At 39.7% G+C, this 20,204-nt stretch overlaps 1 long non-coding RNA gene across 4 annotated transcripts in view; it reads left to right on the top strand.

Moving 5' to 3' along the window:
- The window catches only part of LOC109502511, a 242,675-nt gene that overhangs the window by 212,720 nt on the left and 9,751 nt on the right, over positions 1-20,204 (top strand). For all 4 annotated transcript variants that reach the window (XR_006582802.1, XR_006582799.1, XR_006582800.1 and 1 more), the window contains 2 exons: positions 13,302-13,495; positions 15,619-15,775. This is a non-coding gene — a long non-coding RNA (uncharacterized LOC109502511). The remainder of the gene's footprint in view (positions 1-13,301; positions 13,496-15,618; positions 15,776-20,204) is intronic.

Below are 20,204 nucleotides of genomic sequence, written 5' to 3'. Positions count from 1 at the left end.
CACAACAAAATCTTAAAATAGATAGGTTCCTTTTTTTCTCTTCTATTCTTGGGCAAGTATTTGGAGAAAGTACTTCTGTGTTGTTGCTTTGCTTGTATAAGACCAAGGATACTGCAGAGACTGAGTATAAATCTTAAGCAGGTGTTTATTTATGCATCTAGGCATAAGTTTGCTTGGTCAGCCTAAGATCTATCAATCATTTCTCTGGTTTATTGGAGCAGATATTGACATCGTGAAGACTTTGTAATAATTATAACATCTTTGACTACTTACCACATACCCTCTACTCTCTTCAATGTTTTTTATACATGAATTCATTTTATATTTACAACAACCCTACAAACTAATTAATATAATTATCCCCACTCGACATATGAGAAAACTGAGGCACAGTGCAATGAAGGTACTTTCTCAAGGTGACATGGCTATAAGCACCTGAGCTAGCTTATTTAGTGTCTGCCTCCAGAGCCTACGCTCTTGAATGCCAGGCTATCACATCTCTCAACATGTGTCAGTATTATTTAATTGATAGTAAGTTTTTGTTCTACAGAATTAATGAAATGGAATTTCCAAATTAATACCATAGTTAGTGTCTAGGGTGGAATTCTTAAAGTGTTGGAAACTGTTTTAGTTTTGATCTAGAAAATTGCAGTTTCACTTTATTTTTATAATTTTTATGAAACAGGTCCCTGTCTCAACGAATTTGGAGACTTATGCTCAATAGCAAGTCCCAATAGGAGGAAGGATATTTAAATGGGGAGTGAAGAGGAAGGCTAGGGAGGAGAGGCCCAAATTCAGAGGTAAAGAGATATAGAGGTAAGAGATGCAAAGGAAAAAAATAAGGAGTGAAAAAAATGCTGAGAGACTCAGATACCAGAAGAGTCAGAAGAAATGGATGACATATGGAACTAACCACTGGAGGGAGACACTTACCACATTCCCAGATCCTGTCTCCTGGATGGATGGGACCTGGGAAACCAAACAGGAATAGACAGGGGGAAATGTTGAGCGCATTAGCTACCTTGAAGAGCTGTTACTTCATAACTAATCGAGCATTAGTTACTTCCATTGAGTCTTGATGGTCTTGACTATTATCCCATCCCATATTCCCATGAAGAATACACCCTCACAGGGGGTCCTTAAGAAAAACTCAACAAGGGGCGCCTGGGTGGCTCAGTCGGTTAAGCGTCCGACTTCAGCTCAGGTCATGATCTCCCAGTTCATGAGTTCGAGCCCCGTGATGGGCTCTGTGCTGTCTCTCTCTCTCAAAATAAATATACATTAAAAAATTAAAAAAAAAAAAGAAAAAAAACTCAACAAAATCACTAGTGCTATAATGCAAATATGCTTCTGCTTTTGAGATTTTCAGAGTTCTTTTAAACATTTGGTCACCATATAATTTTAGCCAGTACCTCTCTCGTGTTTTGAAAATTGACCATCATTTACTTAGTGGTTTGTCTCTTTTCATGCATTAATATGTGAGGTATCATAGTAGATTAGTTAAAGGGGGAACTCTCAGAGCTTTTCCACTTCCTAGATTTGTGACCTTGAATATGTTACGTAACCTCTCTAAATCTTAGTTACAACATTTGAAGATGGACAATAATAAAAGTACCTACTTCATAAAACCGTAGTGATAGTTTAATGAAATAATGTTTGTAAATCACTCAATGCAGTTCCTGGCCCATAATTAGTGCTCAATAAATATAGACTCTTATTAAACTGGTGATACACTTTATGAAGTTGATTTACCTTTCCAAAGTGAGCAATGTCACTCTCTTCTTGCTGGCAGTAATCAGCTCCCCAATCTATCTCACGGTGCCACTTTGCCTTGGCCTGTGTGCAGGGACTGGAATGGGATGAGGGAAATTGACTGAATTGGCCTAGAGTCCAGTGTTAGACACTGAATGCGTGGCACCTGGGAAGCTCCCCCTGGTTGACACTGAAGAAGTACCCTCCTTACTGAAATGTCTCTCAAAAGGAACAAAAAACAAAATGGGTTGAACCAAGGGCAATTAAGTACAATGAGATGAGAGCCTGAGTTTCCCATCCAATTTACTAAAAAGACTCACTCCAGGGAGGGAAGACCACATGTATAGGTTCAAGTTTAAACAGAGAAAACTAGATGCTACGAACATCTCAAAGCCTGCGGGGTACAGAAAAGCAATGCGAATGAGAATCTTTGTATGCCAAGTCTTGAATGAATTGAGCATAGTTTCAGAGAGAAATAATATGAAGGGGAAATCCTTTTAGGTTATTTTTTCCTTCCTTTAATTGTTAAATAACCGAGTCCTCAGAGAGAGACTAATATCCCCACTTTTGCTTTGTGGCCCCATGGTGCATATGAGACCAAAAGTGATTGTTTGTTAAAATATTTACGTCCTTGGGCTTCACGTGAGCTATTACAATCACTTCAAGCCCGCAGGCCTCCATCAATTTTATGAATGTCATTAATCTTGTCCCTTAACCATCTTGGCCTTCGGTTTTTGTTCTCTTCTACCTTGCCTTGTCCTTGATAGTAAAGAGCAAGGCATATTCAATCTCAGAAAGGGGGATGAGTCTCTTTCTTCCTCATCACCAACACAACCTGGCTGTGCACACACTGTGAATTCTCATCACTACTTTTGTCAACGCATTGAAAATTAAGGCATTTTCCTTCCTTTTGCACAAATATTTTATCTTTAAAGAAATTTTAAGTGATATCTCAGAGTTTCATTTGACACCAAGAAGTCTCTGAGGTTGACAAAAAGGGTTGGCTGTGGATCAGAATAAAGAACAAGTTTGAAGAGCAAAGGTTAGGGATGGAATCTGCAAGGGGGATATTAAGCAATTTTCCTCAAGTTCATAGCCTTTAAACCAGAATTGTGAAAGCGCAAATTCAGGGAGTCACAGTTGCTGGTTAACTAGAAGCTGTGCTTTAGTTATTCTGTCATGTATTGTGCATTTATTCATTCAATAAACATTTATTGAACTCCTACTATCTGCAGGGTAGAGCACTTTTTGTTCTGGATGGGAAGGCACACATGTTAATTACTGCTATAAAACTATAAAATACATACATATACTAGGTTACAAACAGATACAATATAATACAGATACAATATAGACATAGACAAAGAGCTAAGGACACCTGGAAAAAGGAGCAATCAATTCTCTCTGGAAACTCTGATAGCTTTATGTCTAGAGAAGGGAAAAGGGAGAAGGGCATTGAAATGATGAGATATGCTGGTGTTCACCTGCCCTGCAGGGGCCAGTGGCCAGTGGCAACCTGAGTTACCACTGGAGCTACTAGCAGTCTTCTTTATAGGATGACCGCACATGCTGTTTTGCAGGGGGTGGCTCTGGTTTATATCATTTATACTGGTATAATTATTAATTCAGTCCCCTTTCACCGTCCAGAGAGAATGACTGGTTACCCGCAGCCCCTCTGCCCTTTGGTAATAGGTGCTCCTCTCTGTCTCTTGCTCTCTCGCTCTAATTTTTCCTCCAGCCTTGCAAAGAGCAAAAGCATTCAGGGCATGACCCTCAACCATAAAGCCCGAAGGTGAGGACTGTCAGAGGACTGAAGAGCCATGGTCAGAGAGTATGAGGTGTGGGGCTGAGAAGATGGCCTTGAACTGAGAAAAGGGCGGCATAGGGTGTTCTTTGACTAGGCTTTTGCCTGGAGTTTTCCTTATGTGTTGTGTGGAATATTGCATAACAGATAGTTCATGAATAAAACGTTTTCTGCTTATACATGCTTAATAAATGCTATATTAAGCAAGTGTAAACTGGTTTCTTGACTCAGGATTCCTGATGACATTTTAGGTGCTTGACTCCCACATCATCTCTACACAGAGCTATGTCCAACACGCCATGTGCCCAGACTTAGACATCCAATCATGGAGCCCTCTCTCCGGAGCATCTTACAGCGTAAGCCTTTATTTCAGGAAACCCAGCTTCAGGCCCTGAACTCCATATGTCTGACTTTAGAGAAGATGAAGTTTTCTTTAGTAATTCACTGGCTGTCCTTTATTTATGTTATTGGACTTTTCTACTCAGTTACCATATGTCTCTGTCATTGGTTTATTTGTTTGTTTTTCCAAATGGTTGGTGGATCTGAAAAAATGTTTATATAAGGAATTCACCACATCATTGTCACTCTGTAGACCTCTTATTTTCTACTTAAGGAAATGGAAGCACAGAAAAATGAAGTAAATAGCCCCATTAAAAATAGATTTATTATTTGTCATCATAAATTTCCCGTAGGCTGTTGGCTCATCATCTATGAAGGTGGCAGGAAACTCCTGAGGTAGGGAGACCAGACACCTGAACCCTCATACTCCACCATTCACTAATGACTCATGTAACTTCGCAAAAACCCAAGATGCAAGTAGTCTTCTGTATAAATGGGGCATTGTGGGATTAACTGTGTTGTCTCAGTTCTAAAATTCTATATTCCAATATTGTAAGTCTTATTTTGTTTCCAGTATATAGAAGACTCTGGAACAACAGGATGAAGCAATTTGACCTGGAGTAAGTGACCCATCGGAGCAGAGATGGGATCCTGGGGATTGTGTTGCTAGTCAGTTGCCTACTAGCCCTTTTTGAAAATTCTCTGCCTTCCTTTTCACATTTTTTGAAGTTCTTCAAGATACAAAATAACTTATGAAAAATGAAGCCGAATGCCCCATACCAACATTTCTTTCATACATAAGTCTCAAAGTTCACTGGGGATTGTAGACTAACATTTCCTAACATCTCAGTGACACTCCCTTCCCCTCTTCCCGCAGATCCAAGAAATTCGGGTCAGAATATAACGAAAGTAGGTGTGATGCCCTTGGCAGGGTGGAGACAAAGACTGAATACATCAACAAATGGCTCTCCCTGTTCCAAAGCCCTCCCCCACTGAAGAGCAAGTCCCAGCCTTTTTCTAATATTAATGAATTACTTTCAAAATTTACACAGATAAATAAATCACTCAGAGAATGTGAAACACTAAAAACAGAAAAGTGGCAGGCTGACAAACCCAGGCCTGGCAAGTGCTTTGATTTATTTTGTCTCTGTGCCTGAGGGACAAAGTAGGTAATTTTCCAGTGTGAGGGTAATTATCCCCGGCTGGGCATCTTGGGAGAGGACCCCTGGAGCTGTGGGCTGACCTTGGCACTTTTATCTTTTAGTTCACGCCCACATACCACTGGAGAGAAATCCTATATTGCAAAGAGCTGCTCTCTTATTCCCCCTCACTTGCTTGGGGTCACTGGATTTGTTCTATTCTCCCTAGTTTTCTCCTCGCAGAAGAATTAAAAGCAGGTGGTGAAAAGTGCACCGGTTAAGCTAAACGTCAAGTTCGAATGGTGTCTTTTTTGGTCACGGCCGAGATCTGAGTCTGCCTAGATCTAAGTGACCTCACCTTCGAAACCCTAAAATTGTCATGTGTCTAGTGCTTCAGGTATAAGTGGCTAATAAAAAGTCAACTTGGATTAGTGAGAAGCAGCTTTCTAATAGAGCTGACACAATCAAGCGGGTCAGTAGAGGGGATATGAAAGGATCTTCTCTTACAGCGGAAGGGGCATTTCAGAGCGAGCCAAATGCTTTAGAGGAATTTCGGAACGTTCCATCTCCCTAACACAATTTAATGCGTTTTATAATTAGTTGGGGATGTGCCAGAGAGCTTTAGATTGCCTCATTTTCTTCTTTAGCTTTTGATTCGGTTCTACTCTTTCTTTGTAGCTCTACATTACATTTACAAAATGGGACCATTAGCATACCCCCTCCTGTTCAGCGAACTTCTCTTTTCATTTAATGGTGAGTTTTGAGTATCTCGCTTCAAGGATCACTCAGGGCTTAAGAATGGAGCTGCCCAGGTGTGAATCCCAGTTCTTCCACTTATGAGCTGTGTGACTTTGAACAGGTGACTTGATACATCTGTGCTTTAGGTTCATCATCTTTAAAATAGGGATGATGATAGTATCTTACCTATAACATGGCTATGAGGATTAAATGTTACGAAGCCTGACATATATGTGAGGCATATGTGAGTGTGTGTGTATGTGTGTGCATACAGGTGAGTGTGTGTGTATACATAATTTTTTTTTCTAGTCACTCAGTAGTTTTTCATTTTATGGATATGATGAAGTTTTGGGGTGATGGTGGGGTGGTCTGGAGCCGACAGCCAAGAAAGAATTCTGGAAGACATCTTTGGTACAAAGACGCTGGGATCATGATGGGTAACTCATTATATACCTTCAGGTGGGGCGGGGGGTCAGGGATAGAGTAAGTCTGTATAGAATTTTGGAAGCAAGGTTTCCAGGACCTTGAGGGACTAGCTGTTGCTAGGGAAACACCATTTAATAAAACCTCAGTCATGAGACCCTTCAGATGTATATTGGGGGGCCATAAGCTTGGAGTATGATTGCCAGCATGTATTTTGGGGCAGTTGAGATAAAGGAAGTTGACTTACAGGATCCTCGAGGTTGGGGTAATGTTAAGCCAAGGTTCTTTTTTGCCCCTAGCAAAGTGCCATCATCCAGGCAGCTGAGCTCCTAGAGGGAGGTCACTCTGCCGGTTTCAAGGACTTGTCTATGGGCTGTAGTCAGTAAGGGAATTTAATTTTTAATTTGCCTTACTTTCCCACATCACCATGGCAAGCACTTAGACCCCTTTCCTTTGTTCTTGTAGCCAGGAGTGTCCAAGGAATATCACACAGATCCCACCTGTGGGGGGTGGGGTGCCAGCCTGCATTTTGCCCTCAGCCTGCCCCAAACTCCCTCATCAGATATACCCTAATTTATTCAATAATTCTACAGCTGACAGTCATTTGAATTATTTATTAATAATTTTTCTTTATATCCTTTTGTACACAATTCTGTGCACATTAGGGCTAACTATTAAGACTTTTCACATTTTCTCCTCATCTTTCCCTATAAATATTAAACTATATTCCTTCTCTTTATATCTCCCCCCACCCCATTATACTTTCTAATTAAAATGAGGAAGGAAGAGCTCAGTTCACATATTTGTTCTTTTAAAAGGTCCAGTGTCTAAAAGCTTTCTTTTTGCCATTGTCCAGTGAACTGGCTACATTCTTTTATTCTGGGCTTGATTACTTAGGTCATAAAGAAAGCAAAAGTGGACATCTTCTTAGCAGTTTATTTTTATCATCATTCTTCATCTATCACTTTTGCAGCTGACATTTTATGTTAAGGGTCACTCTGCTCCTGACTTTTGCAACTTTATTTCTACAACTCTTCCTCTGCCGCTTCTCTCTCCCATGTGTGCGGGTAGTAGGGTTAAGGGAGATAAATGAGACACATTCTTGCAGTCAAAGGAGCTAAGGGAAGAGGAAAGACAGCAAATGCGGTCTGACTTGTAGCAAGACTGACACAAATACTATTTGATACTGAACAAAAGAAGTAAGCCTATCAAGGCAACATGGTGTGAAGATCCCTATGAGAAAGAGATTGCAGAAAAGGAAGCCAGAGTGAGGAGTGATTGCTTATCTGCTCCTTGCCTCTGGGTCTATGAGGCAAAGGACCTGAGGCTGGTGGTAGGTCAGAAATACCACCTTCTATTGAAGAGGATACTTGAGCTTGAAATTCTTTTAAAAAATGAATAGGAAAAAATTAGGACAGTACAAAAAACGATACACTGAAAACCATTTAAGATTCAAAAAATTCAAAATTCAAATATGCTAAATATCTACCATTTAAAAAAAAAAAAAGGAAATGTTTACCCAAATGCCCATGTGATTAAAAAAAAAAGTCACTACCAGGTTTAAAATAAAAAATAAAAGTATATTTAAAAGTCAACTCTATCTTTGGATGCCTGGGTGGCTCAGTTGGATAGGCATTTCACTCTTGATTTTGGCTCAGGTCATGATCTTATGAGTTCTAGCCCTGCATCAGTCTCTGTGCTGACCATGCAGAGCCTGCTTGGGATTCTCTGTCTTTCTCTTCCTCTCTGCCCCTCTCTTGTGTCTCAAAATAAATAAATAACAACTTTAGAAAAACCTAAATAAATAAATAAATAAATAAATAAATAAATAAATAAAAGTCAACTCTATCTTGAGTTATTTTTGAGGTAAAAACAACTTCAATAATTTGGACAGTAAAATTGCTTTCTCAGTGTTCTTCCCCCCAAATGACCAAAATGTTATATTTAGACAGAATTGTTTAATTAAAACATAAATGGAGGGGCGCCTGGGTGGCTCAGTCGGTTGAGCGTCCGACTTGGCTCTGGTCACGATCTCACGGTCCGTGAGTTCAAGCCCCGCATCGGGCTCTGCGCTGACAGCTCAGAGCCTGGAGCCTGCTTCAGATTCTGTGTCTCCCTCTCTCTCTGGCCCTCCCCCTGTTCATGCTCTGTCTCTCTCTGTCTCAAAAATAAATAAATGTTAAAAAAAAAATTAAAAAAAAAAACATAAATGGAAAAGTAGAAAATGTTGATTTTCATTTCAAAATAATTCACTGATATGCTTAAGTTTTCCACAATCTTTTGCACCAGTGAATAGTAAATTCTAAATTATTTTGAGCTTTTCCAAAAAATTATCATTTATTTCCAATAAATATTCAATTTCCTATTGATTGCTTGTTCCCTCCTTCCACAAGGAGCAAAAGAGAATTCCACTTCATAGTATCAAAATAATCATCATTCTGGAAAAAAAAAAAAGCCTTAATGAATGTTTCTGTGGGCTTTGGGAATTCTACCAACCCAGGATAAAAGACAGCCAGACATACATCAATTTTTATTGTTATGTTCACCAAACTCTCAGATTTACAACCCATTAACTATAAATGCACCCAGAAACCAAAATTATGTATGTTTTGTAGCAGAAACTGTTAGTTGTTTCTTCTTCCTAGGTAACAAGATGTTGGCTTTGTACCCACAGCCCTCCTGGTGAAGGGGGTCCTTAGGTTAACTAAGGAAATCAAGACAATTGCTTTTGTTACTTTCCAGTCTGGCTTGCCTCTGAGGTTATTGGTGAATCGATTCTGACCTATGATACTCAGGAAGAAATATGTTTTGGAGGGAGTGGAGGACTACCAGGAACCTACCCCTTTTCTGCCGTGAATATAGCAGTTATCTTGAGACCAAGAGGTGGCCTTCAAGATGCAACAGCCCAGGTAGTTCCAGAGCCATGTGTCCTGGAAAGGTTGAGCCACTGAACCAACTTCGGCAATATCCTTTCCCCAGACTTCTTTTACCTAAGAAAAATGATTTCCTATTGATTTAGGACTCTGAAAAGTTGAGTTTTCTGTAACTTTCCCAGAAAACACTCCTATTAGATATAGTGAGCAAATTTGGTCTTAAATTGTTTAATTTATATATCACACATAATCATTAATTAATAATAGGCATTGATTCAACATCATTCATCCATCTATCTAGCATCTATTCATCTATCATCTATCAATTCATTTCAGTAATTGAGAAATTTCTATGACTTAACTTGCAATGTTTGTGGGCTACAACTGTACTCCTGCCCATGCTGTCCTTCAGACCTCAGCTCAATCCCTTGCTTTTCAGAGAAGTGTCACCTAACATCTCGAAAGCAGTAAGACCCTCTTCATTTGGCACCAGTGACATTTGCTTTTTTACATGGACTTTTATGATTTTTTTATACTAAATTTTAAGCTGTAGGAGAACAGAGAGCATATCTGTTTTTGTTCATGTTCATACACTCAATTCTGACTCAGAGCCTAAATAAACAAATATCAGACATATGACACATATTTACTGAACACTTAATGTGAGCCTAACATCTGTACCTCAGAGAAAAATCAGGCTTTCACCCTACTGCCCTTTCTCTCACCTCTATCATGCACTCTCCTCCTGTCCTGTGATTATCGGGTGTAATATGTCAAGGCCCACGTGCTTCCCAGAATCTCCTTCTCTATGTAACTCTGAGGGGTTAGCCTATCAACATTCCTTTTCTGCCAGCATCCCATGTTCAGCCAAGTGTTTCCAAGAAAGCCATTTTGTTCTTGTTTTTTTGCGTTAAATCATTTACAATAATTCTGGATAACCTGTGTTTGTAAATAACAACAGCAACAGTACCAATAATAAAAATTAGCACTTACTACTTACTAGGTACCACACATCATTGTAAGCATTTTCAATGTATAAATCGTTTAATCACCAAAATGATTTTATGAAGTAAGTTGGTATAATTACCTTCAGGTTACAGGTTTCCTATTGTCCTAGGTCATATAGCTTGTTGTGCTGGAACTGGGTTTAAACTCATGAAGGTACAGTCTTTTTATTTATTTACTTATTTTTTAATTTATATTTTAAAGTTTATTCATTTGTTTTTAGAGACAGAGAGAAAGCACGATGCGGGCGGGAGGGGCAGAGAGAGAGGGAGAGAGAATCCCAAGCAGGCTTGAACTCACCAGCCATGAGATCATGACAGCTGAAATCAAGAGTCGGCCACTGATTGAGCCACCCAGGCACCCCATGAAGCTGCATTCTTAACCATTACACTAGCGTGATTCTCAAAGTGGGGTCCCCAGACTAACAGCATCGGCATCACCTCAGAGCTTTGGTAATAATGCAAATTATTGAACCTCATCCCAGACATACTGAATCACAAACCCTGGGGGCGAGAGGCCAACAATCTGTGTTTAAACAAACTCCTCAAATTGTTTTGTTTTGCACACTAAAGTTTGAGTTACACCGCATTACACTCTACTGTCTTACACAGGGTGATCAAAACTAGCAGAATGCTATGAAGGTCAACTCAAAAAAAGTAATGCACTCCCCAAACTCCAAGGAAATAAACGCCAGAATTGTTCTAAGGTGGGGACTAGCCTCCTTCCAGCCTCTGTTAATCCCAGGGAATGAATGAATGAATGCTTACTATTATGCTTGTGAGGATAATCCCTGTGTGCTGGACATGGGAGAGAGTTTAAGCAACAGTGTGGAGGATGTCCAGCTAGGTAAAAAATACATATTTGAAAATAAAGAAGAAAGAGAAGACTATGACCAAACCCTTAAATTGTAGTAGGCTGGCTTTCCCAATGCCTGTTATAAATCTAGGTCTGCTCTCCCTATCATTACCTGGATGGAATAAGAAAATTTAAGGTAATTACATTGTTGAATTAAGAAAGCATAATAAGGTAACTGAGTTATGCCAAAAATATATAATACACTCATTAGTTCAATGTACATGGGATTTGAATTTTTTGCTCATTTGTATTATTTGTGCCATGCCTAACCACTTCTTTTAGCTCAGATAATCAAATCTGGAATGTATGTGTATGTGCAGTTGGGACTAATTGGTGTAATTAATGTATGTGTAATGGCTTTGGCCAGCTAATGTCTGAAGGGAACAGAAAAATAAGCAAATTCATGAAGTAGGTTTTAGATTAGCATCTATACCCCAGATAATTTTTTTTTCAGCAAGAAATTCAGCCTTCATTATGGCCTTTAGTTAATAAAGATGTGGTTGGATTTCACAAGTGAACTTGCTTCACTCTTAAAAGTCCAGTTTAGCAAAGTCATTTTACATAAACTATAAGCTGCCCAAAGCAGAAACTTTCAGTTAAACGAGACTCCAATAATATAAAATAAACTAGAAATATAATTATAAAGTAAACTTACAATTACTTTTTTCTTTCTTTGTGAAAATGTTGAGTTAGCTTTCTTTCTTCATTTCATTTGTGTGTGTGTATGTGTGTGTGTGTGTGTGTGTGTGTGTGTGTGTGTTCTGCCTTATTTTAGAAAGGATTTGAGGCTGTTTATGGAAAAAAGTGCCCAATAATGAGAAAAAAAATTATAAATAAATTGGTGAGAAAGAAAAATGAGGGTTGATTTAAAAAATGATATCTTTACACTTGTACTAAGTAAACTTAAATATGTTATAGTGAGGTTCAAGCTCGAGAAACACATAAGGAGCCTCTGGGTGATGCAGGCATAGCCCGCTCCTGTCATGAAGAACCTGACAGTTCAGCATGAGGATGAGGGGATATTGGAAACATACACTCTAAAGTCTTCATTTTCTCCTTAATTGTTTTAGCGTCACTATGAACACGGTCAAAGAATTCTTGCCAATTGGGTTAACTGGTAAACCAAAAGACACATCAGTTTGTATGTCACAAAGATAAGGTATTACAAACTATACCTAAAAAAACAGTTGTGTTTTTTTTCTGATTTTCACCTTTGAATTTTACTAACCAAAGTTTTTCCTTTTACATCTGCAAAAGCATGTGTTAATATTGTATTAATATTTAGGTTGCTCTAAGTTCTTATAAACTAGTGTTCTTACTAGCACATGTTACTTTTTCTTTCTCTATATGAAACCATCAAATTTATATGAATATCAATCACCCTCACTAGGATCCCGGGGAAAACAATCCCATAGAGGAGGATATGAGAACAACAATTAATATGCAGTATTAAATCTATCAGAAGGGTATGGAAAGGAACACTCAGTCATTCCACTGGATTTAATTTGCCGAGAGAAACAGCCTTCACACCTGAGTCACAGTTACAGCTTGGTTTTCTCTCAATTAAACCCATGCTTGTCTGAAGCAATGAGGGCTTGGAGGACAAGAGCAGGGCACATGTTAATGAAGTCTCCTGCAGAACAAGGGCATTAAGCAGAAAGTGTTGCAAGGAGGAATCACATAATCTGTATTTAAAATTTCTTATTAAGCAAGCATTTAAGACTTCATTTTACATCAGATATGCCACAGAAAACCAGCCATAAAAATCAGAGACTATTATAGGTTGCAGTCTGAGTGCAAGCCATCATGAGATTATTGTGAAATATATATTTTTTAATTAAAACAGGAAAACTCTATAAGGTTTTAAGTTTGCTGTAAAAGTGGTTTCATCTAGAAATTCTCAGCTTAGTGTTTTGCAGGCTTGTGTTTAGAAATGGCATTATTTAAAGGGCCATCCAAATGTGAGTCTGTAGGATAATGTACAGGCACATAAGACCAGGGCATTTAAAATCAGTTTATCTCGATAACAATTTTTTTTTAAAGTACTTGCTATTTACTGATGCTTTGTAGTACTCCCCCGAAACAGGATTACATCTATTAGACCCCTGGGTTAAACTGTGATACATGACAGCTTTTATAGAAATAGAATTCCAGTCCCTGCCAAATTCGCTTAAAATAACGTTCTTTTATTACTTGCTCTTTTACTTAAGCGTCATTGCTTTGTGTGAAATATCTATTACTGTCAATGGCTCAGGTTTATTGTGGATAAATGCATTTATCGGTAAATGTATGTTGAGTACTACCATACACCGGCCGTTGGTTTATGCTCTCGGGATAGGAAAATAACTCTAATAAACAGTCTCTGTTTTTAAGGCCCTTGGAGTCTACCTAGTAGAAGAGACACATGAATACACCCAGTGCAGCAAATGCTGACACAGAAGCAAGTGATGGTTGCCACAGGAGCACAAATAGCATTAAGATGGAGAAGGAACTCTTTCACCACCTACTGCTATGGAAGGACATAGGAGCTATGTCTTGAAGGAAGGAGGAGTTACTGCAGCAAGGGAGTAAGTAGGAATGGTAGGGGGCAGCTTCCAGGCAACAGGAAAATTTGTGCAAGTCGGACTTAAAGGCCATCGTAGTATGTTTTGAGAACTCTTGGTTTTACAGTGTGGAGCATAAAGGGTTTGTATATGTGTGGTGTATGCATCAAGATGGCAGGGCTATTTGGTGGAAATAGGGCTGAAAGGCCATAGTCAGTGGCTGGATGACAAAAACACAAGAAAACCCACAGACCACTTAAAAGAACCTGGGCTCATTCTGTGGCTAACATTAACCCACTGAAAATGCATGAGCAGGAGAATAATGTAATCATATTGGCATTTTAGAAACCTGAGGGTAAGTTGATGAAGGGACAGGTGAGGTTGAGGATTCTTTCCACAGTGCTCTTGCTGTAATAAGAGCATTTCTTGCCAATGGAAAGAAAAACCTGTGAATGATAACCTTTAAATCTTTATGCTTCACTAAGATTTTTAGAGTTGATGGAATCTGTAAGGAAATTTAAAACTCTGATTGTTTTTAAACAATTTTTTAAAGTTTATTTTTATTTGTTTTGAGAGAGAGAGATAGAGAGCAAGCGGGGGAGGAGCAGAAAGAGAGGGAGGCAGAATCCCAAGCAGACTACATGCTGTCAGCACAGAGCCCGATGCAGAGCTCGAACTCACAAGTCGCAAGATCATGACCTGAACGGAAGAGGAGGACACTTAACCGACTGAGTCACCTAAGAACCCCAGAACTCTGCTTTTTTTAAGAGAAGAATATTCAGCCACTAAATTAATATGTTAGAAGCATTTTGTCCTTCATGCTGTCATTTATTTGTGTTTGTTTGTTTACTTTATAATTAAACTTTCGTCAGAGTTCTCTACTAGATGGTAAGGAGCATGAAGGAAAGTTCACGGCTACCTTATTCTCAGGGGTCAGCATAGCATCTGACATTTACAGAAGTGTAGCATATACTTCTTGAGATGACTGGAACTGACTAGAAGTTTTGGTCCCTAAACTTTCACTGAAATGTTTTGTTAGGTCACCTTCAAGAAGAACAGAATTAAACCATCTATATTTTCTGTCCTATGTGGTTATCATACAGTTCACACTGAGAATGGTTGGGAGGCTCTCTGCCTGGCTATCTTAAAAAAAATCTAGCAGCAAACTAGTATAGGTAAAAAATCATTCGCTTCCTTGGAAGTGAGACCCATTGATCTCTCCAGTTCACTTTGAGGTTCTTCAAAGAGTAAACTCTTCATAGTCTTCATGCTGGGAGACAAAAGTGTCACTGATTTATGTGCTAAGCAGCATCCCATCAGACAGTGGGATATTTTAGGGCTGCCAGCCAGGAGTGAGAGGGCCAAGGAAAACTTAGAAGCTCAAATTAGGGGCAGAGAAGAAATACACTGATTGTGGGATGTTCCCAGAATCTGGTGGTCAAATAACTAGGTAACATTGCATTAGAAGTGAAAATGAGGCAATTAGTCATTTTTGTCTCTCTGCCTACAAGCCCACTCACCATGCACACTTCACCGATAAGCTATAATTTTTCCTAATAGTGTTTGCTTGAGTCCTCCTTCACCTCCAATTAATACTGTCAAACTTGTTTGAGATGAGCCTCCTTGGGCTAGATTCTCTCATTGCTGATCAAGAGGCTGTGATGTGTGATCTAGAAGCATCCACAGTGTACCAAGTACTGCCCCATTCAGAAGCAGGTGTAGTATCCTTACTCTCAAGCGCTTGCTCAGATTGTTGTTGGGAAGACAGAGAAGTGTGTCAGTCCTACAGGGTATTAAATGAAATGTATAATAGAGGATGACATGTGTTTTTATTAGAGGACATTGGAAGTGCAAAAGCAGCCCTTTGGGTGGGGGTAGTGCGTGGGCAAGGGTGAGTATGAGCAGGAGTTAACCAAGAGGAAGATGGAAGGGAAGGGGCTTCCTCCAGAGTAGCCAGTGGGTTTGAAATACAAAGTGAATGAAATAGCACGACAGCTTATAGAACCACAAGGGGAAAAAGCAGGTATCACGGGAATTAAACTCTGATCCTGTTCCCTGTCTTCTCAGTATCTCACCAACCTTTATTTCTTCTTTTCTGGGTTACCGATTTTCAGCCGATTTGTTTTCTACCATTTTGTTTCTGACAGTGTCACCTGCATCTGTGGTTCTCCTGCCTCTCTGCTCTTTGGCTGCTCCCCTTTCCCCCGGTGTCTCCTTACATGGAGGATATAACCAAGAAATCCGCCTTTGGTCTTCTTGAGGTTTTGCTTTGTCATGCCTTCGTGGAGTACTTCATTTACTTCTGTGAGTACAAGTAGCACAGAGTGTTGATTTCCAAATCTCTATCACTAGATCTGAGCACATCCAAGCTCAGCGTATTAGCTGCCTCCTGGATATATCCAAAAAGGTGTTCTACATGTACTTCAGCTCCAACAGAAACTTACCTAACCCCCTCTGTCCAAAACAAAATTTGTTCGGTTTCCTATAATCTTAGTTTGCGTTGGCAACATCATTGTTTAAATAGCCTCTAATCTAAGGGTGCCTGGGTGGCTCGGTTGATTTCAGCTCAGATCATGATCTCCCAGTTCGTGGGTTCAAACCCTACATCAGGCTCCATGCTGGCAGTGTGGAGCCTGCTTAGGATTCTCTCTCTCTCTCTCTCTCTCTCTCTCTCTCTCTCTCTCTCTCTCTTTCTCTGCCATGTCTATGCTCTCTCTCTTTCTCAAAATAAAGAAAATAAACTTTAAAAATCAATCAATCAGTAAATAGCCTCTAACCTAGAATCCTCTGTGCCATCCTCAAATCCTGTCTCACTTCTACCATATCACTTCCTAAAAGTTTTTCAGATGATCCCGCCAAGTTTTCAATTACTAGTAAGTTAGACTTTTATCTCCTTCCTGCTTGTATTTCTATAATAGCTTTCTAAAATGAACTCCCTGACACCAAGGATTGTTCTTACTGCTTCTGGAATTATCTCCTACCTTTCCCTCAAAACAATAACACCAAGATCAACAACAAGAAAATTGATCACGTTCTTCCTACAACATTAAGCACAACTGTCTCACGGAGTATTCCTTTACAATTTTCTTTCAGACGTCTGATTACAGCAAAGAGAGCCAGAATATTATATTTGATGTTGATATGACCTTATGCTTGTGTGGCACTTGATAATCACCTTTGTTTTTCTTTTTTCTTTTTTTTGAGAGAAAGGATGAGCAGATCTCGGAGACAAAATCTTCACAGGTAAAAACATCTAGCCAGAGTTCAACAAGAATATTTTGCTTTTGTAGTTATTTTAGGAATCCCCCAGACCAGATTTCTCTTCCCTTTCTGAGCTAAGCTCTCCTTTTATTCTTTCAGTTTCAGGGAGATGGGCATAGAAAAGAGACACACACCAGTTAAAATTTTTTCTTTGTATTTAGCCTCCTTTTTTTCTCTCTCTCTCTCCAAGACAATGCTGAACAACATGGCTACAGTATTGCAGTACTTTAATTCTCTCATCAAAGGTGGGATGACTTCAGCAGGGCCCCTGAACTAAAGTGGGGTGGATATTCAATCCACAGCCTGATAAATGGGCATGATCAGGCAATGGCAGACTAACAGCCTTTATTAACCCCCTGGAAGAATCTACATGCTTGGGTGATGTCCCAACACAATTCTCTAGTTTCATTTTAATAGAGTCACAGTGACAGCCAGTGTTTCCACTGAAAGCAAGTGGCTTTCTATTCACTATTATAAGTATTAAAAAACAAGAAAGTACAGTTTATGGTTAAGAAACTTTCTTCTAGGATTTTTTCCCCAAATAGTACATGTTTTCTTTCCTTGATGCATTATCTGTATAGTTTGTCTTTGGAAAAGGAGGCATAAATCTTGGTGTAGCTTGCTTAATGGTCACAGTTTGTTACCACTTATTTCCCTCTGCTAAGAAAGAAAACAATTTCTATTTGTATGGAGTGTCAGGAGTCTTCAGGCCATCAGACTCAGGATGGTTCACACTGATACCTTCCATTTTACTGGGTGATACACGTGTGCCATTTTGGACCAGGATGTCAATCTTCCTTGTAACACAATTACTGATTTAAAGTCATGATATTTAAATTAAATAATCAATACTATGGACAGTACATGGATTTTAACAAAAATCTTCAGGATAGTAGATGAAAAATCTGAAATTTAGAGAACCACTGCCTTAGTGGGAAAAGTAAAACTTTCTGTAGCCCAGCATCCTAGTTTGGAATCCCAGGTTTTAGCCCCAACATAAACAATCACCGAATCCTATTTATTAGTTATTATTCTGCAGTTTCTCTCCCAGTTCTTCTTTCTTATGCTGTTTGTTTTCTTCCTCCTAGTTCCCACAGGGAAAAAAAAAGTACACATCTGTCTCCAACCTACTTTCTGATTCCTATCTTCCACCAAAAAATCCAGTTAAAGTGGGAATTTCCTATTTTTTAAGGGTGACCTGTGTCCACACTGATGTCGGACTTACTAGCACTTACTTGCCTGGTGTGCTGATGGCCCTCTGTCAACTCACCATCACTTCCTCTGTAAGGCAGAGGGGAAGCCAGGAAATGCTTTTTCCAGAATTCCTTTCCCTGAATGGATATAGGATAGTTTGCCAAGAAAAAAAACACTAATACAAGAGTAGGAAGGCATAAGGGAAGGCGAAGTCATTATGTTCCAAGCACAGTGGCAGCCAGGCATTGAGAGTCAATGAGCTGGATTCCCCACTCCCAGCCCAGCACACTTGTGAGAACTCCCCCATCTCCATCTAATGCTGGTGGCTTTCTTGACCTTTGATCCCAGTTTTTCCCTTGGTTGTCTAAGCCTCTGGTTCCTATGCTAAACATTTCATACCTGATATACATCAAGTGGCCTTTGCTTTTTAGACTGACACCTAACTGACCCACTCAATATGTTTTTTCTCTTACAAAGCCCTCTCTCTAAGTCTTACCCATCAATCAAAGTCCCAGCTTAAATCCTACCTTTCAGAAAATTCTTTTTCTCCTTCTCTCTGAATTAGAGATTTCCTTTCTTCTTCCAAACTTTCTGCTTTTCTAACTTACTTCCCTTCCTTTCTTTTTTCTTTCTATCTCTCTGTGTCTTTCTGTCTGTTTCTCTATTCTCCCTGCCTCGGTATTCCTGTCTCTGTCTTCTCTTTCTTTCTCCTTTTTCTTAACTTCCTTCTTTTCCCTTCCTTCCCTTCTCTTCTTTTTCTTCTTTAAATGCTTTTTGAGCAGCTACCCTTGGGCTGCTTATCTATTATTGCATAACAAACCACCTCAAAGTCAGCACTATAAAATAATGGGGCTATTTCATCATGTGCACAGATTTTTTATGAGTCAGGAATTAGGAGAGGGCACAGAGGATTACTTGTCTCTTGCCACTACTATGAGAGCCTCATGTGGGAAGACTCAGAGAGCTGAACAATCTGGAAACTCTCTCACTCAAATGTCTGGTCTTAGCTGGGCCGATCTCCATGTATCTCAAATTTTCTTATATCTTGGCAAGTGAGTTCTGAGAAAGAACATCCCAAGAATTAGAGTCAAGAAGCTAAATATTCTAAGAGAACTAGGAGGATGCTTTTGGCTTTTTGTTTCTTAGCTTTAGAAGTCACATAGGATCACTTTTGCTATACTCTATGGTTAAGCAGACACAAGTCCGTCTAGATCTAAGATGTGGGGACAATGACCCCATTTATTGATGAGGAAGAATCAAAGATTTATGGTGCCATGTTTTAAAATGCTTATACTGTTACAGCAAATACTTGGCACCCAGAAAGAGACAAGCAACATGTGCTCGGGGAATCAGAAAAGACAATTTATTTCGCACCAGTGCCGGCCCAACAGAGTCACCTCCAAAGGCTGATCCCCGAGCCCTGGCGCTGGTCTCCTTTTATGGGTGGGATTGCAGGGGCTCAAAGGAAAAAAAAAAGGCAGGGGAGGGGGGCACTTATCGCTTGTGCTATGTGGGCAGTTGGAGGATGCAGGAGGCAAGCAATATTACAGAAGCCAAAAGCATGCAAGGGGAGTATCTGGCCTTGGACATCTGGCTGGTCCCCTTTTTTATCTGCTTTTGCCAGATTTCCTTCTCAGTACATATATACCAAGTCCCAGTGAGATGCTATGCTTAAAAAAAAAAGATGAAAAATACACTGTCTCTTTATTTCCTCAGGGTACTTTGTTGGTTTGTTTGTAACCATGCAGCAAAACCTTTAATAACATTTTGGACAGGTTCAGCTATGACTGAAACTGGTCATTTCTAAACTTAAGTTGGGTGAATGGCAAGAGTTCAGCGTAATACCATCATTGGACACTGTCAACACAAGTTTGAAGAATGAACGGCCACCTCTTCTTCAGATGTAGGTCCTGGGGCAGTTGACACTGGATGCTGCAGTCAGAAACACGTGGCCATGTCCCTGCTGCGTTTCTGGAGGGCTGAGCCTCTGCTACTCAGGGGGTGTCCTCTCTATCCTGGATCTTGTCCTTTATCTTCTTTCTTTAAAATTTTTATATTTATTTCTGAGAGAGAGAGAGAGAGAGACAGAGAGAGAGATACAGCGCGGGGAAGGGGCAGAGAGACTGGGGTGGGGGGGGGTGACCCAGAATCTGCAGCAGGCTCCAGGCTCTGAGCTGCCAGCACAGAGCCTGATGTGGGGCTCAAACTCACCAACCAGTGAGATGATGACCTGAGCCAAAGTCAGATGTTTAACTGACTGAGCCACCCAGGCTTCCCA

Source organism: Felis catus, chromosome C1 (assembly GCF_018350175.1).
Source record: "Felis catus isolate Fca126 chromosome C1, F.catus_Fca126_mat1.0, whole genome shotgun sequence".
Classification (NCBI taxonomy): Eukaryota; Metazoa; Chordata; class Mammalia; order Carnivora; family Felidae; genus Felis; species Felis catus.
This window is presented reverse-complemented; position numbering and strand designations above follow the sequence as displayed.